At 40.8% G+C, this 27,865-nt stretch overlaps 1 protein-coding gene across 1 annotated transcript in view; it reads right to left on the reverse strand.

Annotated features, from left to right (window-relative positions):
• The window catches only part of plagl2 (pleiomorphic adenoma gene-like 2), a 71,798-nt gene extending 49,521 nt beyond the window's left edge, over nucleotides 1–22,277 (reverse strand). Inside the window, exon 1 of the mRNA XM_061696651.1 lies at nucleotides 22,060–22,277. The gene's annotated coding sequence lies outside the window, so the exon portion shown is untranslated. The remainder of the gene's footprint in view (nucleotides 1–22,059) is intronic.
• Between the last annotated feature and the right edge of the window lie 5,588 nt (nucleotides 22,278–27,865).

Below are 27,865 nucleotides of genomic sequence, written 5' to 3' on the forward strand. Positions count from 1 at the left end.
CGGCGCAGTCGCGTCTGACTATGAAGTGCTATGAGCAGCCACGGCAAGCTCTATGTGTCCTCCCGGCTAGTTCCTCTGATTGTGTGAGTTTTTCTATGCTTCCAGGCCCACCGCCTCACAATTCTCTCGGCTGGCGATGGTGCGATGTGAGCGTTCACGGCAGTGAGCCAGATGGCCCGTACCCCCGACTGGCCGTTTCCTCGCCATTGTCCAAGCCGATTGACTGTCACGATGCAATTTGTGACTTGAAGTTTAAATTTCCCAACCCAAGCTAATGGGCAAAGAAGCAAATTTTCATGTGCTCATCCCACTTGTATTGTATCAAACGCATCATACATGTGGGTATTCATGGGAACTGCATTGACCATTTATGTAATCAAGTTGGGTGAGTGGTTAAATTCGCGTCCAGTCTGAACGCAAAAAAAACTGTTTGGCATTCTGCGCGTCAGCAAAAGATTTGATTTGATTCTCTGCACGTTTGTAACAGACCCACTCACTTGTAATCAAAGTTACAGTATGTCTGAGAACACTTTTTGTTGTTTTTAACTTGTTTTAACACTTGTGTGATAGTTATGAATATTAATGAAGGCCTTGCGTGTCCAATTAATTCTGTAATTTTTCATATGGGGAAAAAATATTTAAAATCAGAACAACGGATTGTGTTCCTCTTTTTTTGTTTTTCTATTCTCTAATTTCCTCCATAACTCCCAAAACGTTGATGGATCTCAACATCTATTTGTTTTTCCTATGTGCCTATAATGTTACACACACACACACTTTGGTTGAATAGATACAGTATGTACAGTACAGGCCTACAAACAAATGCATGGTCCAATAGCCGGTACGGAAAGATGCTTGCTGGCAGAACAGAACGATCCAACCAACCCGAGCAGAGAGCCGAGGGAGCCGATGATATGACGAGATTGGCCCGGCTTCGAATGGGCTTTCGGGGGGTCTCACAGAGTGGAGGTTTGGTGGACACGGGAGGAGGGAGAGCGTGTCACGTGACCGAGTCCAGCAGAGAGTGTTATAATAGGCCCCCTCTCGGAGCTGAGAGGCAGAGGCTGGATCTGAACCAGAATCTCTCTACCACACACAGGCTGGCCATTGTTGCCTATTCACTGCACTCCATCTCTGGCCACTTTATCATTCAATTAGGACAGCTTTCACAGCGCACACCACAGAAAAGAGGCCTTCAATCAAACTGAAAACTTCACACTGGCCTCGGAGGGGACGCCGCAAAGGGGACTTGTCGTTGTCGGCCCACTTTCGCTTCCCCAACTTGTTGTTGGACGAGCACGGACAGGGAGGGAAGACGGGGAGGAGAGAATGGATGCAGAGATGTGAGGGAAGAGTATGCATGTGGAGGAAGTAGGGAGGGAGGGAGGGAGGTAGGTAGGTAGGTAGGTGGGTAGGTTGGATGGGATGGGATGTTGGATAGATAGATAGATAGATAGATAGATAGATAGATAGATAGATAGATAGATAGATAGATAGATAGATAGATAGATAGATAGATAGATAGATAGATAGATAGATGCACGGATGGACGAACAGAGAGAGACAGACAAACAGACAGACAGAGGTAAATACAGAATGGTATAAAAGATGATCTGAAGCATTGTCTCTGGCAGCGAGCTGCATAAATCTGTTTGAGTAAGAGCTCCTTTGCAGCCGTAGTGTGTCATGGAGAGGATGTGAACGATTGTCCAAGATAGAGAGTAGTTCCACTCAGTGATCTTTGGTCCCTCACTGAATCAACCATCTACTGTGCATCTTCAGTCCCATGATGTCACCAGCCTTCTCGATGAGTTTATTATTACTTTTTGCGTCCCTGGCACTGGTGCTGCTACACCAACAAACAACAGCAAATTAGATGGCACTTGATACTACAGACTGTTTGAACATCTCCACCATCTTGCAGCACACGTTGAAGGATCTGAGTTTCCTCAAGAAAAAAAGACTGCTCATTCCCTTCTTGTTAACAGCATCCATGTTGGTACTGTACATGTTTGCTACCACGTGTGTGTTTATGAAACTGGTGGAATGCGTGGAGTGGGTGAGGGATTAAATGTAGTTATGGTTATGGGGGGAGTGGCGGGTAAAGGAAGAGGTGGGGGAACAAAGGAAAGCTGGGGGGGAAGAATGGTACAGAGGAGCCCTCTTGAAGAAAGTAAGCAGACATAGAACTATGCTTGAGAAACACGGCAGAAGTGATCAAAACATGGGCCGGGCTGAACCCAGATCAGGGGATCCATAAACACCTCAGAGGAACAAATGCATGATGTTAACACATCCAAGCTCTCAGAGACCTACACTAAGGCTTAAACATTTGTTACCTGTGAAATCAATTATTTCATGAATTTTCTACAGTTTATCCTCTTGAGGGTTGTGGTTGAGCTGCAGAGTCCACCCTATCTAGCTGGGATAGGCTTCAGCACCCATGCGACCCTAGTGAGGATAAGCAGTACAGAAAATGGATGGGTGGATGGATGATTTTTTTAAATTATTATTATTTCTCATGCCACACAATAAAGCAATCAGCAATCAAGCTATCAATAGAATAAATCCCGATTCATTCAGTGTGGATTCCAATGAAAATGAATGGGAACATACTCGAAAGAAAACTCAACCATCATAAAATACCCAAGTTGATCAAAAACTATATTTAGAAAGTTGAGTGATTTTGTAAAATGTTTATCATACTATTTGTTTTTGTATATTTTTTATGTCTTTGCAGTACATGGGCAGCATGTTATGTAGGATGTAGCATGTCTTCCTCACAGTCGAGAAGTTTTGGGTTCGAAGCTTGCATGTTCCCCCAGGTTGCAGGTTTTCTCCAGGTACTCTGCCTTACTTAAGTAGTGAATTATTCGCTGGGATTCTGCGTTGTCCAATGTTTGGGATCATTTCATCCTTAATAAAGCGAGCTAAAGTGCAATGTGCCCATTGCAAAGTAGCCTACAAATAGCTTAAGTTAGTGGTTCTCAAACATTTTACACCAAGTACCACCCCAAAAAAAATCGTAATCTCTCCAAGCACCATTATAACGGCCAACATTAAAATACAGTAAAAAAAATTGCAGAAGTCGAGGTTTTAGTCCTAAAAAGCACATTGACTTCACTTAAGTTAAATACAGCTGAACTGTACTTGAAAAATGTAATGCACTTGAGAAGTAACAAAATGTGCTGTACATGAAAAGTAAAAAAAAAAAAAAAAAAAAAGTAATGTAATGGATTTAAGAAAGTTTAAATAAGCTGTTGCATAGCTACATGCCAAATTCTAAAGTTTCATTGTATTTCATGTTTTGAATGTTTTATATTTTCATTGTACTCGCAAAAAAACTAGAGAGAGCCCACGTACCCATACCATACTTTAGTAATCACTGGCCAAAGTTACATAACTGCACAATTAATGTTAACATCGTTAGCTAAATTAATATAGCCTACCACTGCTTGTTAGAACAAATTGTAATCCCGCCGCAAGTAGGTGGTTAGGATAGAGGGAGGAGAGACATAGCCACTGGTAAACTTTCAATCGCCTTATTGAGCAAAGGGTAACAAATACAGGAAACACAAGCGCATTCTTAGATGACCAGCCGATGGTCAAAACTGACGCCGTCACTCAACACGTAGAGTGCGTCACGGTTTAGCTAGTGAACAGCCAGCCAAGTCGACCTTCTCATGCACTGACTTCCACATCACTTCCACGTCAAAAGGCCAGGCCTGCCTTTTAAAGGCACACACACATTCGACGTCACAGATACAGTACTACAGTACTGTGAAAATGTATGGGCCCCCTTGTCAGAAGCTTTTATTTTTGCATCGTTTCCCCACTTTAATGTTTAAGATCATCAAACAAATGTAAACACAGTCTCGGACAAATATAACCCAAGTTAAATGAAAACGCTGTTTTTAAATGGTGATTTCATTTATTGAGGAAAAGAAAACTATTCAAAGTTAAATGTGTGCAAAAGTAATTACCCCGTTTGTTAAATCATGAATTCATTGTGATTAATCACAATTCCAAGTCTGATTACCTCCAGATCTGTTCAATCAAGAAATCACTTAAACAGAATCTGTCTCTCCAAAATCAAGTTGGAGAAAAGATCTAGAAAAGCTGCAACAAAATGACACGATCCAAAGAAATTCCGGAACAGTCAAGAAATAAAGTAATTGACATGATATTTACATTCTTTTAATAATGTTAACCATTAAAGTAGGGAAACTATGAAAAAATAAAATAATTTGAGAAGGGGGCCAGTACGGGGCAATACTTTTTACGGCACTGTATAGTGTAGAATGTGGGGATGGTGTTCCCAAGTGGGGTGCATCTGCACCTCACATGCATATGTATATTTCTGTAAAATATGCATGAAGCTTTACGATTCATTTTCACATTCATTTTCTGAACCACTTATCCTCACAAGGGTCGCGGGCGTGCTGGAGCCTATCCCAGCTATCTTCGGGCGAGATGCGGGGTACACCCTGAACTGATCACCAGCCAATCACAGGGCACATACAAAAAACAACCAATCGCAATCACATTCACACCTACGAGCGATTTAGAGTCTTCAGTTAACCTACCATGCATGTTTTTGGGATGTGGGAGGAAACCGGAGTACCCGGAGAAAACCCACGCAGGCACGGGGAGAACATGCAAACTCCACACAGGCGGGGCCGGGGATTGAACCCAGGTCCTCAGAACTGTGAGGCTGACGCTCTTAATTTCAAATACCATCATCATATTTTTCATGTTTTATTCTTTAAACATCACTGCTGTATACAGCACTTTGATCAAGTGTTGTTTTAAAAGTGCTCTGTAAATTAAGTTGGTTTCAATTAAATGGAAATCTTTTATGCAGTTGCTTGCTTCCCCTAGCTTATCAGAGCTATGGATTTCAGTATTTTTTGCTTGCCTCTTCCACGCAGACATGGCCAAGTGGTTAAGATTGTCACCTGCCACCACAGGAACTCTAGTTCAAGTCACCAATTGGCAGAAGAATGTGGGCAAAAAAAAAAAAAAAATCCACTTGAAAAGATGCAGCAACAGACCATCTGCTCCCAAAATCCCCCGGACCCATGGCTGTGGGTTCCTTGAACAAGACACCGATACCTGAACTGCTCCCAAGGCACTTAAGTAGCCCCCTGCTCCAGTGTGCCACTAACAGTGTGTGTTTGTTTTCTCCACAAATGTGATAGGTCAACTGCAGAGGAAGGAATTTGTGTGCATGTGTGTCCACGGCAATAAAAAGATGATTCTTCTTAAGACTTCATTTTACACTTGTGATGTGCTCTCAAAATTTCCAATAGTGAAAACCATCGGGGGCATGTAAAGTGCAGCCTCTGCCACTTTTACAGCTGTTGACAACTGCGACGCAATCTAAAGAGATCATGTGCAGCACACCCAACAACAGCGCTGTTGGAGGGAACACTCAATTGGGAGGCAGCTATTTGGGATTTAAATCAAACCCTACAATATCTGTACAAGCAGTGCGCATAGCTATTATCAGTAACATTAGGGTTACATTTGGTCTCCTGCAGGACCACTAAAGATGGTGATGCTAGGTTGCTACAGCAACAATAACAATCTACTTTAGCTACCCGCCATAACTGCTTCCTATGGAGCTTTCATGCATAATTTTGAAGGCTGTAAGAAGTTACAGCTGATGCAAACTTCCTGTTTTTGAAACTTTTCTCAATGAGTTGATTTGAGTATAATGTATTTACTGTAGGGTTCAGATAAATGAAGAGGGCATTAATTGTGAAGATGTTTCTTGACCTGGACTTTTTAAAATGCTCTGGAACATGCTTGATCAAAGTGGGTGTAAAGAGCCCACAAATACATATCTTCAGAGGCAAGTAGTAACGCGCTACATTCCCGCCGTTACATTTACTCAAGTAATATTTTGGATAAATTGTACTTGTCAGAGTAGTTTAAATGCACCAAATTGTTTACTTTTACTTGAGTATTTATGTGACGAAGAATCAATACTTTTACTCCACTACAATGATCAGAGGTGGGGCTCGAAGGTGAACGCCTGGTGGCTGTCCTGCACCCATGGGGTCCAGCCGGGCACAACCCGAAAGGGTAACATGGGTCTCCCTTCCCATGGGCTCACCACCTGTGGGAGGGGCCAGAAGGATCGGGTGCAGTGTGAGCTGGGCGGTGGATGAAGGCAGGGGGCTTGGCGATCTGATCCCCGGCTACAGAAGCTGGTTCTAGGGACGTAAAACGTCACCTCTCTGGCAGGGAAGGAGCCCGAGCTGGTGTGTGAGGTCGAGAAGTTCAGACTAGATATAGTCGGGCTCGCCTGCACACACTGCTTGGGCTGTGGTACCAGTCCTCTTGAGAAGAGCTGGTCTCTCTTCCATTCTTGAGTTGCCCACAGTGAGATGCGCCGAGCAGGTATGTGTATACGTATTGGCCCCCGGCTCGGCATTTGGGGTTCACCCCGGTGGACAAGAGGGTAGCCTCTTGTGAGGGGACGGGCTTAAGCACTAATAACTTGTTATTAGTGCTTAAGCACCAAACAGCAGTTCAGGGTACACAATCTTTTTCGAGTCCTTGGAGGGGGTGCTGAAGAAGCTGAGGACTCCATTGTTCTGCTGGGGGAGTTCAATGCTCACGTGGGCATTGACAGTGACACCCGGAAGGGCGTGACTGGGAGGATAATCGAATTTGTGCTCGTGTTATCGGTTTAGCAGCTGCATGTCTTGGACACTCAGGTGAAGAGAGGGGCGGAGCTGTCAGCTGATCACCATCTGGTGGTGTGTTGGTTCTGATGGTGGGGGAAGATCTTGATCCGACCTGGCAGACCCAAACGTATTATGAGGTTCTGCTGGGAAAGTCTGTCAGAATCCCGTCAGAAGGAGTTTCAACTCCCACATCCGGCAGATCTTCACCACGTTCCGGTGGAGGTGGGGGACACTGAGTGTGGACCATGTTCCGCACCTCCATTGCCGAGCCGGTCCGGAGCTGTCACCGTAAGGTGGTCAGTGCCTGTCACGGCGGCAACCCCCGAACTCGTTGGTGAGGGATGCCATCAAGCTGAAGAAGGCCAAAAAGCCTGATAGGACTTATCAGGGTTTTTTGGCCTGTGGGAACAGGCCAAAACAGGCTTCTGAAACAGCTGATGGGTACTGGCTGGCCAAGCGGATTGCAGCTTTGGTGTTCGCTGAGGCATAAACTCGGGCGTGGGAGGAGTTCAGTGAGGCCATGGAGAACGACTTCCAGACGGCTTCAAGGAAATTCTGGTTCACCATCCAGCGTCTCAGAAGGGGGAAGCAGTGCACCATCAACACTTTATAGTGGGGATGGGGCACTACTGACCTCGACTCGGGACATTGTGAGTCGGTGGGGAAAATACTTCGAAGACCTCCTCAATTCCAACAACACGCCGATCCATGAGGAAGCAGAGTCTGGGCTCTCTGAGGCAGGCATTCCTATCTCTGGGGTTGAGGTCACTGATGTGGTTAAAAAGCTCCTCGGTGACAAGGCCCCGGGGGTGGATGAGATTCGCCCAGAGTTCCGAAAGGCTCTGGATGTTGTGGGGCTGTCCTGGCTCTGCAACATTACGTGGACATCGGGGACAGTGCCTCTGGATTGGCAGACTGGGTGGTGGTCCCACTTTTTAACAAGGGGGACCGGAGGGTGTGTTCCAACTACAGGGGGATCACACTCCTCAGCCTCCCTGATAAGGTCTACTCAGGGGTGCTGGAGAGGAGGGTCCGTTGGGAAGTTTAATCTCAGATTCAGGAGGATCAGTGTGGTTTTCGTCATGGCCGTGGAACAGTGGACCAGCTCGTCACCCTCGGCAGGGTCCTCGAGGGTGCATGGGAGTTCGCCCAACCAGTCTAAATGTGATTTGTGGACTTGAAGAAGGTGTTCGACCGTGTCCCTGGGGGAGTCCTGTGTGTGTGTGTGTGTGTGTGGGGGGGGGGGGGGGTCTTCGGGAGTATGTTACTGAACCCCCTGATATGGGCTGTTGGGTCCCTGTACAACCAGTGTCAGAGTTTGGTCAACATTGCTGGTAGTGAGTCAGATTTGTTACCGGTGAGGGTTGGACTCCTCAAGGCTGCCCTTTGTCACCAATTCTGTTCATAACTTTTATGGAGAGAATTTCTAGTCGAAGCCTAGGCGTAGAGGGGGTCCGGTTTGGTGGCCTCAGTATTGTATTTCTGCTTTTTGCAGATGATGTGGTTCTGTTGGCTTCATCTAGCCGTGATTTCCAACTCTCACAGGAGCGGTTCGCAGTCGAGTGTGAAGCAGTTAAGATGAAAATCAGGACCTCCAAATTTGACACCATGGTCATCAGTCGAAAAAGGGTGGAGTGCCCTCTCCGGGTCTGGGATGAGATCATGCCCCAAGTTGAGTGAGGGAAGAATGGAACGGGAGATCAGTGATGCGGACTTTGTATCGACCCGTTGTGGTGAAGAAGGAGCTAAGCCGAAACGCGAAGCTCTCAATTTACTGGTCGTATTTTCCCACCCTCACCTATGGTCACGAGCTGTGGGTGAGAAGCTCAGTCATCTGGAAGAGGCTCAGAGTAGAGCCGCTGCTCCTCTGCAGTGAGAGAAGCCAGATGAGGTGGCTCGGGCATCTGATTAGGATGCCTCCTGGATGCCTCCCTGGTGAGGTGCTCTGGGCTTGTCCCACCGGGAGGAGAGCCGGGGACAACAAAGGACACATCCGGGAGACTATGACAATGATCGACATACCGCTTGCTAGTTTTATTTATCCATTATTGCGTGCGCAATCTATTTTTAGACTGAATGCTCGACTTCTGCATAAGGCGACGTTGGGCCAATCCAACGCGATCACTCTTGTTATTTGACTCAAATTCACCAATCAGACAGCACAAGGAAGTCACATGAACGCACACAAAGCCTTCGGGCCAATCAAAGTGACCCATTTTGAGAAAAAAAACAACAACAGCCATGCGAGTATTTACTGTACAGACTCTGAAAAACAACAACTTTGTCATGCAGCTCTTAAATTGTGACTTGGATATTTAAGCCCACTTCTAACTTGAGAAAAACACCTTGCGGTAAGATGCAGATGTTTTTTATTGTTGTTTTGGCAGTGCATCTAGCAACATTAGCCCAATCTTATGGTCTCACACACACACACACACACACACACACACTATCAATGGGTCTGTTCAGCAAACAGTTTCTTCATTCAGTCATTTAAGTGAATCAAGCAAATGTTTCTGTGGGGCCCAATGCATGGGTTGTTGGTTCTTGAGCACTTAAAAACTCCCATATATTATTTTTCATTTTATTTTATGTTCATGCTCTGATTTTTTTTTTTTTTTTTTTTTTAAATCGACCCAAGTGAGGATAAGCAGTTTGGAAAATGGATGGATGGATGGATATCAGAAGTTACTCACAAGTTACTCTTTACTTGAGTAGTTACTCTGCTACTCTTACTCAAGTAAATATTTGGAGGACTACATTTTACTTTTACTTGAGTCATATTATTTTAAAGTAACAGTATCTTACTAGTACAATATTTGTGTCCTCTACCCATATCTTAGTCGGTGGAAGAAGTTGTATGTTTTTTTTTTTGTATTAAGTGTTGGCTGGTGAATAGGGTGGGGTGGCCAAGACGTTAATTTAAATCTCTTAAGCGGAAGGAAGAGGGGATGTGTCATCAGACATGGAGGCTACATTCTGCCCCCCTCATACTTTTACACTGCTCGGTCTCATTCTGCAGCACAACAGTCATCGGACCCAACTGCGTGTGTATGTGCGTGCGTGTGTGTCTGTGATTCATGTGTTAAACCAGCTATGTATCAACTTTCATACAAACTTGACTGAATCAGCACTCAGCATCTCCGCAACAGCAGCATGCATCTACATAACTGTGTGCTGAATAATACATTAAAGTTAACAAGAACATCAAAGTCCAGATGTTTGAATCATAAATGAGCTCCAACGTCAATCACTCACCAAGCCTCCAAACACTGATTTTCATTTATCTTTAGGTATTGGTTCCTCACGTCAAATTTGATGAAGCTGCATATTTCTATCTATAACCTACTTAGCAGAAACTAAGCAAAACTATTACGGATAAACATTTAAAGTATGATGCTCACACTGAAAAAAAAGTCAAAAGGCATGTTGGTAGCCCTAGATCTGTCCTAACTGGCATCCTCCCATTAATCTTATATTAGATCTGATCGGCTCGATCGGTATCAGACGATAATTAGCATTTTATGCTGATTGGCTGATCGGTTATAATGTCATAATTCGCCGATCCGATCAATTATGTCGTTGATCGGCTCCACAAAAGACATTTACTCCGCGTCGCCATCATGTACAGTATATTTGAATCCAAAAGGTAGTTTATTTTTAGCCTGGTCTCGTGTCTTTTGACATAGTACTGTAAATATTTGACCGCCAATAAAGTTATTTAAAAAAAAATTATAATAATAATAACATGTTGCTGGTATGGGACAGACAACACGTAATGCCTGGATCAGACTGCAAGACAAATGTGGTCTTTCGTGATTCCACTATGTCAGACTACTGCAATCCAATATTGTATTCCGATACCACCGCATCCTGTCTTTTACGATCACTGGGCTTTATCTTGTCAAGTCAAACATGACCGGATACACTTGTTACCATGGCGACGACAACAACAATGGATCGCGCGAATGTATTGTGTGGGGGAGGGGGGGTGGAATAATAAAATGATGACAATACGTGTGATCGGCTCCAGCACACCCGCGACCCTAGTGAGGAGAAGCGGCTCAGAAAATGGATGGATGGATGGAAGTTAGCACCAATTATTTATGTCATGTTGTAATTAATGTTGGTTTGACCGGACTGAAAACTTAAACTTATGTCAGTGGCCAATTCTTGAATGCCCCTTAGAGGTTTTACCTTTTGTTTAAATGCTAGAGAATACTTTGAAAGATACTCAGTATAGTCTGCACAAGTAAAACAGTAAAAGAACAAGTCATTTAAATAGACACATTGCTCCATCTTACGATCGGATCGAGGATCGGTTATCGTTTCCTTAAACTCGCTGATCGGTGATCCGCCCCAAAAATACTGATCGTGTAAAGCCTATTTTATTATGTAATTGTACCATTAAAGTAAGTGTATCAAAAAAAATCAATCCGCTTCTAAAATAAAGCTATGGACGGTTTAAATGCCAAATACTTGGTCTGCTTTGTATTCTCAACTTTCTGCAGTGGAACATTCTCATCAAACTCATCTAATTTGACCAAGTGAAAGTCGCATAAAATCTTTGACACAGATGACATCACACTATACCTGAGCGTGCGTACCTCACAAGAACTCCAGCAGCCTCAAAAAAGGGTGTTAAAAAAGAATAGGAAGAACATACAACAGTTTTTTTATAATCGATTAATCATTTTGAGCCATTGATTGACTTAAAATTGTCTAAGTCCTCGGAATTTCAGCATTTCAACAGTAAATATTGTGAGATTTCTGTAGTACTCTTTGAAAGCAGACGGATTACCTTTGTGTTTAATAAAAGTAAGACATTTGCAAACATCTGCTTTTAATTTGCCAAACAATAATCAAAATTTTTCTGTATTTTCTGACGTGTTACGCACAGAATCAGTCACAGAATCATGATCAATTTATGTTTGTGGAATTTCTGAACTGCCAATTTGAGATAATGTGATGTTTTTGAATAAAGGGATGGAAATTAAAAAAATGTTTTTATCCGATTCATCGATTAATAGAAAACATAATCAACAGATTAATCAGTTATTAAAATAATGGTTACAGTCACACCGCAGTTAACTTCATTTAACACTTGTTTGATAATTAAGAATTTTAAAGTGTCACTTTGAAAAATAACACAAGCCCACTTATTATTATAAAATCAAGGGTTGACGGGGTGAAAATACTATATTTTAAAACTAACTTGACTCTACAGCCAAAACATGTGGAGAGACGAAAAAAAGTAATGTATAACCCTAAAAGAATGAGCATTTCATTACTTGTGAAACGAAACATTAATTTTGTTGTAATGATTCTGTATTTGTTCATACTTAAATATTTTCTCATAAAAGTGCATTTTCCTAATCATAGTACAATAATAAAAATGTTTTGCCTGTGCAATTGCAAATTTATTATTGATTAAAATTGTGATTTTTGCTATTGCTCTGTTTCCCTTCAAATCATTATCATGTATTATCTTATCAGTGCGGCCCAAGGCGTTCAGGTTTTGAAAGCGTGTCTCATTTTTGCTGTTACAGTTTAAAGCAATTTCAATATGTGGAATTAAACATGACTGTTTTGTTTTACTTTCAAAGGCATTCCAATGAATCCATCAAATATTAACTTGGGATATGAATATGAATAATGATTTGTTGCGGATGTATTCAACTAACTTTACTGTTTAATTTGTTTTAAACTATTCACTAGTTATTTTTAGCGCTAGCTATTATGTCATAGTTCAAAATAAAATAAAAAAGATTTTATGGAAAGAATACTACCTAAATCAATCCCCAGAAGACAATTAAACATACTGTATGTCTCAGTATGCACATCCGCATTCTACAAACAACTAAAAGAGTGAACCCTCAGAAAACTTCCAAAACGCTATGAAATAACTGTAATTATATCCAGAAAAACATTTGCATGAATACATGTAGTAATAATAATTCACTGCATTAATACATTTAATAGTAATCATTTCATTTTAAACTGTTGTCAAAACCATACCATATGGTAATCAAAACAAAAGCACTGATTGATTGATGAAAATGATTTATTTTTATACTTTTGGTTGAATCATTTTATTGTTGTGCATAACAAACTAAGAATCTGCTGAAATTTGCTTTGCAATTCACTGATTCAACATCAGGAATAAAAGGGGGGAAAAAACATCAGATTTCCAAAGGCCATTAAACGTATAAAATTATATTAGAACTAATGAAACTATAAGTATTCATATCTATCAAATAATCATCTTGAGCAATCGATTCTTCTGTCAATTGTTTTCTCAATCAATGTTCATCTTAAATAGAACAGGATATTCTCAAATGGTGTTTAGGCCACAATTCCAAGTTTAATTTACTGAAAATTAAACAAAAATATTTTAATTATCAAGCCTTAAAATCCAAAAGTTTGTGATTAATTTGAACTAAAGAACTAACTGTTGGATCTCTATCCCATGATACAAATAGTCAGCAACAAGAAAGGATTCACTTCACAATAATTTAATGAAACAATATCAACTCTTAATGGTTTAGACCCTAACAAATGTATATATTTATACGGTTAAGTGCTCTAAAACTTTACTTTTCAGTTGTTGTAAGGGTCTGATTAATTCAATTTGAAAACATTCATTGAAATGAAAAGTACACTGTAATTTGGAGAACTTTTACTTTATTTTTATGTCACTTCCAATCCAATCCAATCATCATCTCTCAGCAGTAATATGCAATAGCCATAATTCTCTGTTTTTGTTAGCACCAAACATATCTAGTTCCATACTTATTATTATTTTTTTCATTATTTTCTTTATTTAGGAATTAAAAACAAATTTCATCTGCATTAAGTATGCTCATGCTCATCAACAGGAATTATAATGCATTTGTTTTGGGGTGCGGGTGGGGGAGTTTCAGGTCAGTAAAACTTTTTTTTTTAACTTCAATGTATGCATGTTTGCCAATGATTTATAAGGATTTATCCAATATAAAACATTCAACAGTCAACGTTGATATGGTATACAGTTATCAACATAAAACTTAACAAATCTTTGTATAATTGATGATTGGTTGATTATTTGATGATTTAAATAAATAACATGATTAGTAAGAATGCAGATTAATCATGAAGAATTCTAACGAACTAAAGATAAATAAACTTTTTTTTTTTCCAACAACACTGGATGAGGAACAGACCAGGACGGTGATGTGCAGCCCTCCACCAAGGCCGAACATTCCCAGTTTGGATCAGCGGAAACAAATGGGCTTTAATACTGAGTAACACATTTAAAATCTGAACACATCTTTTTCATTTATGTCCCTGTCATAAAAATCCAGATCATAAAAGTTTATCCATTTGTCCTTTAGTCATACCAGCGCTACACTTAACGTATTACCGAATCTACTTTTAGTTGGTAACAAACTTTGTTGTAACTTGTAACAAACAATCAAGAAGGGAGTAGAAAACATAACATCCTGCAGAGGTAACGATAAAGCGTAAGTCAATTAACCTCTTTGAGTGAGAGTAATAAAGTCAATTTATGGCCATGTTTTGGCCCAGTTCAGACCTATACACTGTAACCAAGACAACAGTGTGCATGCTTTGGTATGATAGCATCGTTTTGCAATTCACTTGACAAAACACTTTCTGGCAATGAGTTTGTTGTGCTTTTTTTTTTTTTTTTTTTTGGCACTTGGAGCTACTGACTGTTTGACAACAAATTATCTATGATTAAAAAAGCAGCCAAAAAAATAAAAAAATAGGACAAAAAGTACAGATCGAGTGTGGAAATGTTTCGGGTATTGCTAAATTTATCATGACAAAAATCACATTCTAGGCTTTTATACACAAATTGATTGTTGCAGGGTTTTTGACTTGACAATTCAATTTTTTAATCACACCAAAAACTTTCGTGTAATGCTGGACACTCAGCATAATCTAGTAATTGTAGCTCAAATTTTTAAATGGGCCGGCGATGGCTTGTATCTTGGAAACCTTGTCAGTCGGGTAACCTGTAATGTGAGGTACCACTGTAATTATAATTTGGTTTCTTTCTAAAGCTGGAGCATTGATCTCGCTACACATCCAATAATAGGTATGCCGTGTCACTGTACAAAAGCACACACAGTTGCGGCATTACCCTACCTTTGCTGGGTTTCGTGTAAAAATCAAAGACAGCTTAGTCTCCATTTATATGTGTTTCTACATTTCACACAGAATAGTGTCACAGGGAAAAAAAACAGCTTTGACGGGATCTATGAAGGGCCAGTTATTTGATTAATTCCACCAAATGATGGCACTCATGCCATCCCTCCCTATTTTGGGTCGTTTTCACTTCCACTCTCGACCCAACATACAGCGACTCATACCAACAGCTCTTCCTACATTCACACGCATTAGTCTGAGTTTAAGGTAAAGTATAAGCCTGTCCTAACCTCTTTAAAGTTAAGGGCCTAAATTAGTGCTGCACTTAGTGAAGGCGGCCTATTAATAAACGTGCTGCAGACAGCCTGGCGGAAGTGGCCTCGGGGGTGTAAACTTAGCCTAGGAAGAGAGGGATGCATGAAGGACCAAACACAGAAGGACTGGATGGATTGACTTCAAAGATGTGGAAATGGACGAAACGATGTTGATGACTTGGATTATCAGTGCAAAATAGATAGCTCTCCTTCGCCCACAAGATTGCTAGTACCTCAAATTTTGGCTGGCAACACAAAAGTGACAGCTTATGTACACTATAACCGAAAAACCCCAAGAAAACTCCAAAGACTCAAACGTTCGGGCACTTGTAAGTGATGGTGCCGCTGTACTTGCGTGAAATTTAGTTACTGTCATCAAGATCATGTTTCCAAATCAGTTCCATCTTGACTGCATGAATGACTGGTAAAAAAAAAAAACAGGGGGTGGGGGGAGGACCAACGATCCATCCAACTTCTGCATATGTGTGACTTTTGTGACATGATTCAAGCATTATTCACTGAAAAATGGACGAAAATTTTGGAAAAAAAAATTTGAATTCTGTTTGGCTGTTATCTGGTTCCAAAAGATGGACCCCAAGCTTTATTTCTGAGATGAACTGTTCTATTTATGCTATAGCAACTAAAACGAAGACAATATGGGTTGTATGGCTGGGTTGCTCCCATGCCCATTTGTTATCCCACCAACAGATAAAAACCATCAAGGTTTTTTTGTTTGTTTTGTTTTGTTTTTGTAGTCCTGTTTGTTAGCAAACAAACCATTATCTATGATTAACATACTGTAACTTGTACTGATAATGCGATATTGAAAGGGAGATATTCATATTTCCAAATACTTCAAGCAATTTCCTTGAAGAAAGCCTGGGGGGGGGCTTCTTGGCCCCCACCCCTCAATGGCAGCCACATTGGCCTGAGCGTTGACTGAACATCCGGAGTATGTAGTGTGGGGTAAACTAAGGGTGCCGCTTGATGGATGGATATACGTTCTGAAAAGCCACAGCTGCCTGGCTCTTCCTAGAAACAGAGCCACAAAGAAAAGTGGCAGTATGTGCTTCAAGCATCTAGCATCCTCTTACTATTTCTGACTGGCATACTGCAGGGTCCGGCAGAAAGTATGCTGCACCCAAAAACTGTGCTGTTGTGAAGGGTTGTGAGCATGTGTATTATTGACTTGTGCGTTTTAGTTATGAAATAGTTGGCTTTCTTAAAGAAAACTACAAACTATAGAGGATGTGAAGTTTAACACCCGTTGCTGTCACATGCTAATGTTTCTAACCCATCACATGATCTCATCGTGTTCAACTGCGACGGCCGAACACGCAATGTCCAGCTCCGGTGAATTCTGTCCGAAAGGGGCAAGCCGCATAAATTGTACCGGCGCCGCAGTGTGAAACAGATTAGTGTAACCTTTGAAGTTCAACACCCCTGAGGTCAGTCTCGCAATTCCAAATACAACCAAAATTTTCGTGAAAAATAAGCCCCTCAGGTCTCACAAAACTTCTCCAGGGTTTCCATACGCGTCATCCCTTGTTAAAAAATGTATGGTTGTGTTTTATTGATTTTAGATTTGACAGTTTTTTTTTTTTAATTCCACTTGCGTGCATCTCCAACGCGACACACCTGTATTGTCTTTGTCATTAAGACCTTGTTTAGTTGTTAATGTATTTTTACAATTGTACAACAATTCAAAATCTTCTAATCTTATTTAAAAATGTTATCTGTACAGGTAAAAATGTTGTATGTTAAGTGACGTCAGCCCCCAAGTGTGCATGTTTTTAAGTCCAGGTTAAAAACTCTTCTTTTTACCCATGCTTTTTAGAGCATTTCCACTTTTAAATGATATTTCTTGCGCTGTACGCTTTTTAAAAAATGTTTTAAATGTTTAGAAGCTGGGTTTTTTTCTTTGTTTTTAAATGGTTTTGATCGTGTAAAGCACACTGACTTACCTTGTGTATGAAATGCGCTATATAAATAAATTTGCTTTGCTTTGCTTAGCTTATAATAGTGACAGTTTGATCCATTATTTCCTGTGGGAAAATGTTTCCAAAGCTGAACAAATAGGAGGTCAACCAACAACCATGATTGTGCTCAACTATAGAGGTTGGACTGTAATACAGAAAAAAAGCCCTATGAGTTTTACGAGCTTATCTTTAAACACTTTTAAAGCAAGCAGTTAAATCTCAACTTTGTAGGGAGAAATAGCATGTTTTTTTTTTCACCTGGTGGGAAGTGATGAAGGTAAAATGAGGTGATTAGCAACATTATCGCATTATCAATTGCATTATCACCATTTGGATGAGCTTTTCCGCTTTTCCGCCTTGTCGCGTTTTTATCCCTCAGATTTGTATAGAGCGCTGAAGCAGAACAGTGTCATAACATCCCCGCCACGACCTGGCGGGGCCTATTGTTTGACACCATCAACATACAGTATCTTACAGATGACAGATTGGAGCTGAGCAAAATACATCCAACTCCAATGTAATGCAATGACGTCATTTCCAAAGTTAAAAATTGTTTGCAAGACCTTAAATTACCTGGCTGTACATATTTAGAAAAAGCACATTTTCAAACCTATGTACTCATTTCAAAAATCACTCATACTGGGAGGAAATGTAAATATGTGGCAGATTTCATCTCAACTCAACTATTTATAGAGCAGTGCGGCTGAAAGAAAGTGCTGTACATAGATATAAAAAAAAACGCAATATGCATTAAAAAGAGTGAAACAAGTGAAACAGAGTTAACCCAATGTCTCTGCCAAAGCTGAACAATCCTGATTTGGATCAGCAACAAATTGTACAATGGCATAGATACCCGCCTCAGGCCCTAGCAATGCACATACAGTAGTTCAGCAGAAATAAGCAATGTGGCTTTAGTGCGATACTGCTAATGAATAAACAAGCAGCCACAAACGTAACCTCTTTGGTGGAGCTCTTACATATCTTACAGTTCCTGACTGTCCCATGACACAGAAAGCACACATGTAAACACTCAAAGCAAGTATGTTCACAACACAAGTACACAAACTCCTGGTGCGGTGCATTTGCTGCTTCTGCAGTGCAGCGTATACCATTTCACTTCTTCCTAAACTTCCCGTGTGGGCCGCATTCGTGAGAAAACAACAAACACAACAATCCTCTTGCAGCCCTTCAATGAAGAAAAGAAGCCAAAACATCCATTCTCACATGAACCCGTTGTCCTTTCTCCCCTCGACCACCTCCTCTGCTACGCTCCCCCCATCCCACCCACCCCCTTACCCCTTCTTCTTCCCTGGCCCATCCCGACTCGCAGAAGGTGAAGCAGTACAAAGAAAAGGGATTGCAGCTTTTCCGATTCTTCCCTGGTTATTAACTGCCATTTGTCCCCGCAGAGGGCTGTCCTTTCCATTAACCCAAGGGACGCTCTTTTCTCATGGAAATCAGCCTGCTGTTGCCTCTTCCACCAGCAGCGCCGCCGCTGCCCACACTGAGAGCAAAGAAATGAGGGGGATTTTTCAAAGACGAAGACCTCCCTCCAGCTCAAAGCCCAGCTCCAGCTTACACACAAAGACAAACGCACGCACGGACACGCATTAACACATCTTTGACGCACCAACCATAAACACGGGTGAGATATCAAAAATGCCCGCCTCGACGAGCTTGCTACATTCCGCGTCAGGCCACATGGGGCAGGCCAGCAACATGAGGCAATTTACTACATGAAATCAGATGTTAGATGTTTAGATATTTTCCCCAAAAGCCAACAGAGGTTCGCACTTGTTGACAAATAGTTGACGTGATCGTAGAATTGTTCAGATTCTTGTCCCGGGTCACAACACATACTCTACCTGTGCGTTCACTTGTTGCAGAATTCAACAGATACAAGTATTTGTGCCTCGAAATCTCAATTGAAAAAGAAAAAAATGCCACGCCGACGACCACGGTCACACCCACCTGGCACTTTCCTCAACATCTCTGGGGCCAAAAAGGACTAGGAGAAGCACATGCACAGAGGATTTTTTTTTTCCAATTACAATTTCTTAATTTCACACACATTCTGTATGGAAAAGTGGCACAACAGAGTAACTTTCCCTTTCCTTTGACATTTTGTAACTTGGGAGATGTGTTCGCTGAAGTAGCGGTACAAGAAAAAAATCGAACGGCCGTAGCGACAGATATGACATAGGGTGCGTTCGGAAACTCCAAGCAAGTCCTGCAACACACCCGACCATTTACAGATATCAATATGGCGGCTCCTGCGAGGCCGCAATGATTCTTGGTGAGAGGCGAAAATGTATAATAATGAATTAATAATCTTCGTTTTCGAATGAAAGTAGTGTGGCGGTGGCTTGACATAATTCTCTTAATTCTAAAGGGCTGATAAATGTTTTGCACGCGTATATTCTTTGGTGTGACGCACGTCCGGTTGACTTCCGTGTTTTCTTCCGAACCACATGTCCTTTTCATCAGTATTTCTTAACTTGGGAGGTGTGCTCTGTGAAATAAATCTGCCTTCTAGTAAACTAAGACACTAATTCCGATGCCGTCAAGCGGACGTGGAGGGATGGCGGCGCCCACGAAAATGTCATAATTCTCCAGTGAGCAGCGAAGCTTTACTGTATTATATATGAATTTGTAATAATAGACATTATTCATCAAATTGGATAGAAAGTCAACCTTTTTCACAAAACCCTAGGAACCGGGATACGTTTCTATAATGTGATTTTTGACTTTATCATCATAATGCAACAAGAGTGGCATCAACTAAGGCTAAGCAATAATGCTAACTATTGCATTACTTGGTCCTACTATAAGATCTATAATTTACTAACTGGGGTCTCACTAGAAACAAACATCCCCTTTATTACCAATTAGAACAAAGAAGTCTAACAGGTACATTTGACCAATGAACAAAAATGTGCTGTATGACTTGTGACCTCATATTTTAAAAGTTCACTTCTACTTCAGCATTGTATTTTTCCCCTCAGATGCCGTCGACCGATAACTTTATGAAGTCCTGCAGCTCTCTTTAAATTGCTTGCAGATTGGATGGCTGTCTTGATTAGCTTGGAGATTGGGCACCATTATTGAAATAACTACAAATTGCACATTCTGTTGACGGCCCGAAGCAAGTGTGTGCACATACAGTACATGCATGCATATGATGCCCATCTATGACTGCATTTGCAATACAGTAAACCCTCACTATTCACGGAGGAAAGGACTAAGCCCTACTGCGAATAGTGAAAAACGAATGCAAATAATTGATGCCCTCCACCTAGAAATGTTTAGAATAGCCTACATTAATAAATTAAACCATAAAAATACAAGAAGCAGCTGTCCCAAAACAATTTAATGTCATTTTAAACTTATTTTGCCCTTACCTTTCAAAATAAATATCTTACAGATTATTGTATTTCATTTTGAAAAAAAATACACTGGAGGTGTGCATGTATGTTGCTTTTGCAGCCTTGAGAAATATCACTTGACACAAGACTCACTGTAACGCCCACTAACAACCCAGGCTAAACTTAGCTCTTACACGACTTACAAAGATCTTAACAGTCGATCACGTCTACATACTTCCTTGACATCATTTACCACTTTCTTATTATCCAGGACCGTTAAGGCGTTTCAGAACAAGCACAAAAAAATGAATACAGTAGGACAGTTTTTCACTGCAGAGCTGAGTTCCACAGAAACAAAAAAAAAGACAAATAGGGGAACATGTAAGTAGTGAACTGCGAATAAGACGAGATTCACCATAGTGAAATACACTGTATAGATACAGGATGTGGATCTTAAAATGTTACTTGTACAGTTAATAAATGTTTTATGATGGCACGAGTTTAACCCTGGAACATACAACTTTGTATGAGAAAAATTGATTGCAAATCTGAACAAATTAGAGGTGGGCCACTTCACCAAAAGAGATTGTGTTCAACCATAGTGGTTACACTTGTATTGTCATTGTTCTTATAATCCCGAGTAACATAACAATATTTGACTTTGTGGGATTCAATATTTGCCACATTATTCTCCATTATAATCTAGGTAAACATAAAGTAATTTGCAAAATATCAGCAAATCGAATTCCACTGCAAACTTCAACCACAAAATAAACACAGATACAATAATCCTGTAATACAATAACATAGCAACCACTTCACCGTATTAGACATCCTCCACTTGTTCTACTTCCAAGGGGGAGGAAAAAAAAAAAAAAAAAAAACACCGTCACGCACGCGCGCGTGCACGCGCAGGCCAAAGGAACAAAAACAAACGAGGAGCCGCAAACATGACACAAGCCACGAGGAGGACAGTTATATACGTGTGGTACACACATCTCCACGCTTAATGAGCAACGTGACAAGTGAACGCACCATCACCATTAAATAAAACCAACGGTTAATCCCCTGGCACCGACGAGCCTCAATTAAAATCCACTTTCAACACACTTCTTACACGCTCCCACAATCTCGAGGGTCTTTAAATTCCCAAAATGGCCTCAAACTCAACAACTTGACATAAAAACAACAAAAATAAAAGGGCCCTAATAACGTGCCCAAAACTGTCTCGATCACTTTTTAGCGATATATTTGTCGCGGTGTTAAACGTCTGTAGCCACACACACACACACACACACACACAAACACACAAACACACACATTGAAATACGCCACAAATGACGCAAAGCCCAATGGCGCTTATTCAGAAATAACAACACATCCATAACAAGTCGAAGTGCACGTCAGCCGGACGGCGTCAAAAAGTTGCGTAAAAGTTGGCTCCAACACGAACACGCACAACAACGTGCAAACACAATATGCGAAGGAGGGGGAGAAGGGAGAAGAAGAAAAACAGAAGAAGAAGAAGAAGAAGAAGAAGCAGTTTACCCACCAAAAAGTTTCCAGCGCCGCATTTGTCAACTTTCACTTGGAGCCCCGGTAAGCGTCCATCCCGAGCAGATCGCCCACCGTGGGGGAAACCCACGCCACCAACAACACGCACCTCCCTTCGAAGTCTTCTTTGCTTGCTTTGTCAAAATGGTTTGATAGGATTTCCCCCTCCCAATAATGTAGATATTCGGGGCCTGGAAGTGAGTGTGCACGGCTCTCCTCGGGCTGCAGCCGAGTTGAGGGGCGGTAAGCATTGTGGGAGTGTGACGTCAGGCCACTTTCACAAACTTTTTTTTTTTTTTTCACTCCGGTACAGATTATACTGTGTGTTGCATTTTTAACACCGGCCAACAGCCAGGCTGTGTTCACTTAAAACGCCTGCACATTGTCTCCGTATGATGTCTGAAACAAGACGTTTAGAATATTACGGCATCTTTAACACTCAACGCAAAAATAATACGTTGCAATTATTTGAAAAGCGGTTTTTTTGTATGATTTAACAATGTAGCCAATCCACACGGAATTATTATGAAATTATGTTAATTAATACGCTCCTTTAAACCATTACAATTGTCACCGTCCAATGAAATGCATGTACAGTATCTCAAATTATAAAAAGAAATTATCTTTGTGTGTGTCAGACAAAAAGAAAACAGGTCACAACATTTGCATATGCATGCTTTTTAATGGGCAATAAAGTTTATCCACTTTCCTTTTATATTTACATTTTAATTATCATCTGTCAAACTTTTGTGTACAATAAACGCAAGCTAAATTTGCATGCTGTGCATTATAGTACGGCAGTGCCCTTTTATACATGTTTGTTTCATCATTTCAAATCAATTAAAATGTGTAAAAAAAAAAGCTGTTGCGACAGCATTTGGAGACTCGAGTCTAACTAGAATTGAAACCCCCATTTTAAATCATTCATCTGCACATTGTCTTTACATCGTGTCTTAAACGATGATGTGTTTTCGTATTCGTCACCTTCATAAACATAACAATAAATGAATACAAACAAACAAAAGAAATAAGATTCAATAAATTCAAAGTGCATGAGCCAAACCGCTGAAGGTTTGTGTTGCCATTTGTGTGGATTACACCGACAAATCCGGGATTATTGAACGTTTACCACACATGCATGCAGATATACAAAGATATGAATCAATTTGTCTTGTTACTTGAAATGGTTTAACACGTTTGACTGTTTTCTGTCTAATTGGTGTCGTTTCTCAGCGTGTGTGCGTCATGCGACAGTGTTGTCGAGGGGGTGAAAGAATGACTTCCAGGGCACATCAACTGGTTTCCTCTGTCCTCGTCACCCCCTCCTCCTTCGAGCCCTACCACAGGCTTATGGAGCCCTCGGAGAGGGGGGGGGGGGGGGGGGGGGGGGCATGTTTGTGCAGCCAGGGAACGTGGGGGTGGGGCAATTGACCGTGATGCCTTCAGGCTCATGTCATACGCACTCAATGTTCCATCCATTATAACGATCCGTTGTTACAAAAGCCTTTTTAGGAACAATTCCGTCACATGCGCTGGATATATTCATGTATTCATGAATAACTTGGATCATACTCTGTGTGTTTAAAATTCTAATTTCATTCGCAATACTTTCCCATTTTTTTAAATTATACAGTAAACTTAAAATCTTACTGTAGTTAGTCGCTTTCATAACTATATTCTTCTATATAGTGAGCCTCCGACATTTTATATATACATATATAGTCATCGCAGAAGTATCATATTTCCGACTGTTTGTGAAGGCACCGGAGGCCTCTTTCTAGTGGACACGCCCCCGAATCGCAACAGCGGTACCTCCCTGTGTTGTTGTTGTTTTTCCTGGTAAAGAAGTGGATGACAACAGTGACCATGCTCACTATTTGGGACATAAAATGTTCAGGTATTGTTTTAATACCATTTTTTTTTTGTATTTTTGATCATGTTGGATTTGCTGATTTTGTTTTTTGTTTTTTTAAATCGGGACTAAGTGCTTTAGTGTTCGTTCCGTTCCAGTTTATACACAAGAGGAGAAAAGCAAGTGAAAAGGCGTCTTCAATTACCAAGAGTGATTGAGAAATGATGTTTTATAAATTTAGCTTGATTGTCATTGTGTAAATAAAGTCGAATTCTTTTTTTTCTGATTTTGCTGAACTAAAACATACGAACAATTTAAAGTTGAGCACAGAAGGAATCTATGTTCGATTGTGTCCTCAATTAAGATGAATTCACACTCAAATTAACAGTGATAGATTTGGTCAAATCAGATTACTATTATTATACAATTTAAAATGTGGATATTAATTAACATTTGCATATGTCAAAATGTATCAATTGACAAATAAAACCGTATTACTTTTTTCAGGAACTCAATACCATGACATCATGTATACCATTTATTGCTTACTCATATACATGACTTTTTGGAATAAGGATTTTTGGCAAATGATTTTAAAAATATATCAACAGAAATACATTCAATATATTACATTACTTTCAAACAAAATAGATGATGAGCCAGGTTTCTGATATGGGAGAAATTCCACTAAACTTCTTAAAAATGATATAGTGACTGACAGACTTGAATGATGAAGGTCACATATAATAATTTTTGACATTCTACAGTTACATCCTTGCTCTGATTTCTGCTTCAATTTCAAATGCACATTTTTATTTGGCCAAGCAAGCCTCCAGGACAAAATTGTTTCTCACGCCAAAACCAGATACACTAGCATATGTCTCACTTTTATTATTAATATTTGTTGACAAAATTAAGGGAAATGTTGAAAAAAAAAAAGTGCTGTTAAATAAGATGTTTTTTTCCCCCTTTGATCCACTGGCGAAAAAGCTTAAATATTGGTTGAATAGTTGTCACATAATGCAATCTGTAACATCGTCTTATAGGTGGAAGTAACAAACAACTATTCTGTACAAGAACGGTGATTTATTTTATTTTATTTTGTTGTTGTCAATTATGATGTTGACAATAGTCCCTCACGGTGAAACTGCCGCTCTGCTGTACAGTGTATATTTTGTGTGTTGCACAACGCATACTTGGATTCTCTGTGCCCAGCCATCGGTCATTACATTATTATTTTTAACCTGCATGTGTGTGTGCGTGTGTGTGTGGGGGGGGGGAGAGGGGGGGGTGGATAAGGGGTGGAAGGGGATTGATTTTAACCATGTAAAGCACTTTGAGGTGCATTTCACTGTATGAAAAATGTTTTATAAATACTATAATATAATATTATTTTGATTATTTAGCAGGATTCTGTAGTAACCATGCAACTGATTTCCATGAAACTTTTGCAGAAGGATGATACAGTACATGTGCTGGGCAAGAATTCTGGTGCTAAGGCGGGTAAAACTGCTGATAGAGGAATTGCTTTTTCTCTTATTGCCCTTTTAAGTCATGATGGACGTATTCTCCCTGGGCCTGAAGGCAAATGGAAGAGTCCTGTCCATCAAATCCTAATATCATACAGTACATCATTCTCCATTACATAAAGCACACAACGCCAACTTCCATAAAGGACGTTTTGATGAGTGTAATTAAGTTTATGTTGAGGCAGCACGATGGAATAGCGGTTAGCACATCTGCCTAAGGTTTAATCTTGGCTGTGAACTTCCTGTGTGGAGGTTGCATATTCTTCTCGTAGTTGTGTGGTTTTTACTCAGCTTTCTCCCACGTTCAAAAAAAGGTTAGTTTAATGGAAGACTCTAAATCGGCCACATATGTGAATGTGAGTGTGAATGGTTGGCTGTCTGTACGTGCCTGCGAAGGGCTGGCGACCAGCTCCAGGATGTGTTGAACACACATCAAGTGTTATCTGGCTGTAAGTGTGACTTTTGTGTTTTTTGTTTTCGTTCACAATCAATGCCATTCTATGACATCTACTGCCTCGTTCTTGTAAGAGCACATGTTTGATTGCACAAACCACCGCTTCAGTCTGACAAGCCGACGCAAATATTGCACGCGATCATTTCTTTCTCACTTTTTGTGAACTGTTCAACCTTGGCAGAGGACTGTGGTCTATTGGTGCGCTTCTATTTTTTTGTTCTGTTTCTACTTTATCATACGCTTGTCACATCACTAATATGCTTTTATGTTCTCTAACAGCATTGGTATAAGCACTGGAGGGAGGAAAGGTTGTGGTGAAGAACAGCACCCGATACCTTGGAACCTTCACGGCTGAAGTGCTCTCACGCAAGGCATCGAAAGCCATGAGGTGCCCCCTGCCTCAGTGCTCACTACTGTGATGGGTTAAATTCATTTAACTCATCATTTCATGAAATGTAGTGAGCGCTAACAACAAAGATGATGGTTCTCCTTCACGTCTTAGTACGTTTGGATACAGCCTGAGGTGCAAGATAATGATGACACTGCCCTCCCCCACCTCTCCGCTGACTACACACCTCATTAGTTGTGATGATTTGCAGCCAGTCTCATGACAGGAGATAACAGTGAGCTCCCGAAAATAAAGCTCTCACATCTGTGTCTGCTTAATGTGACTCTTCTTCCTGTGTCAGTCTAACTCACCTTTGTCCTCACACCTCCTTTCTGCATTCGTCTAAGCGTCCACTCAAAAACACACAGGTGCACGTCGCCGCACACAGCTACTCCCTCACTGCAATTAGTTCACATCTGGAGTTTGTTTGCTTGCCAGCAAATAAACAGCAATCCCCTCGAAATGACGATGTGTGTGTTTGTTTTAAGGGTTTTGTTTTGTAGAACAGATGTATGGTTTGCTCTAATGGAGATTGGGCGACGAACAGCCACAAAAGGCTGGGCAAAAGCTGCGGCTAAAAGTTGAGGGATGAGATGTCGCTGTTGTGAGTACACAAAACGGACAAAACTATTGGAACGCATTCCATCCATACGAAGTGAAAGTGAGAAAACATGGGGTTGTCCCTGTCTGCATTTTCAACAGCTTCCACTCATCTGCGAAGTCTCTCCACAAGATCTCAGAGTGTCTGTGGGAATTTTTGTCCATTTGCGAGGTCAATGTTACAGATGTTGAACCTGAGCGAGGGCTTGCATGGGCCTAGCTTTGTGTGAAATGAAAAGGTCATTACCAAACTGTTCCCCAAAAATTGAACGCATCCATCCATCCATTTTCTTTACCAACTGCCTTGTTCAGCATCACAGGAGTTGAAGCCTTTCCCAGACAACTTCAGGTGAAAGGTCGACTACACACCAGATTGGTCGCAAGTCAATTGCAGAGTTGTAAATGCTGCCTGTGTAGAAGTCGAACAAATGAACCAATGAGCCACCAGGGATGAAGTTGGAAGCATACAAATGTCCAAAATATTTTGCTAAGACAAAGAATTAAAACCCAAGGACAGGAGAGGGCTCCAGTCCAAACTTTTAATTCATTGATTGAACTTAGTTTACTGCCATTCTGTCAATAGTCTCTTGCCTAAAGTCAGCAGGCATAAAGGCCATCATAAACTAAGCCTAACTCAAACTAACCTAACCAAAAACTGAACATTCAAATAGAACAGCTAAATAAAGAAAGGACGAGTGGAATACAGTATATCCGGTGCTTCAGTGCAAAATGGATGTTCAAAATGTACAAAGTATTCATTAAGTTATCCAAAACACAGTAAGGAGTTAATTAGTTAGGCGTAACGCCAAAATATGCATGTTGGTTTCACTGAAGACTATAAAATGGTCTGTAGGTGTGAATTGAGTCTGAATGGTTGTTTGTCTCCATGCACCTTGTGATTGACTGCGACCAGTCCAGGGTGTACCTTCCCCTTCACCTAAACTCAGCTGGGGATAGGCTCCAGCGATCCATGAGGTCAAG

Source organism: Phycodurus eques, chromosome 1 (genome assembly GCF_024500275.1).
Source record: "Phycodurus eques isolate BA_2022a chromosome 1, UOR_Pequ_1.1, whole genome shotgun sequence".
NCBI lineage: Eukaryota > Metazoa > Chordata > Actinopteri > Syngnathiformes > Syngnathidae > Phycodurus > Phycodurus eques.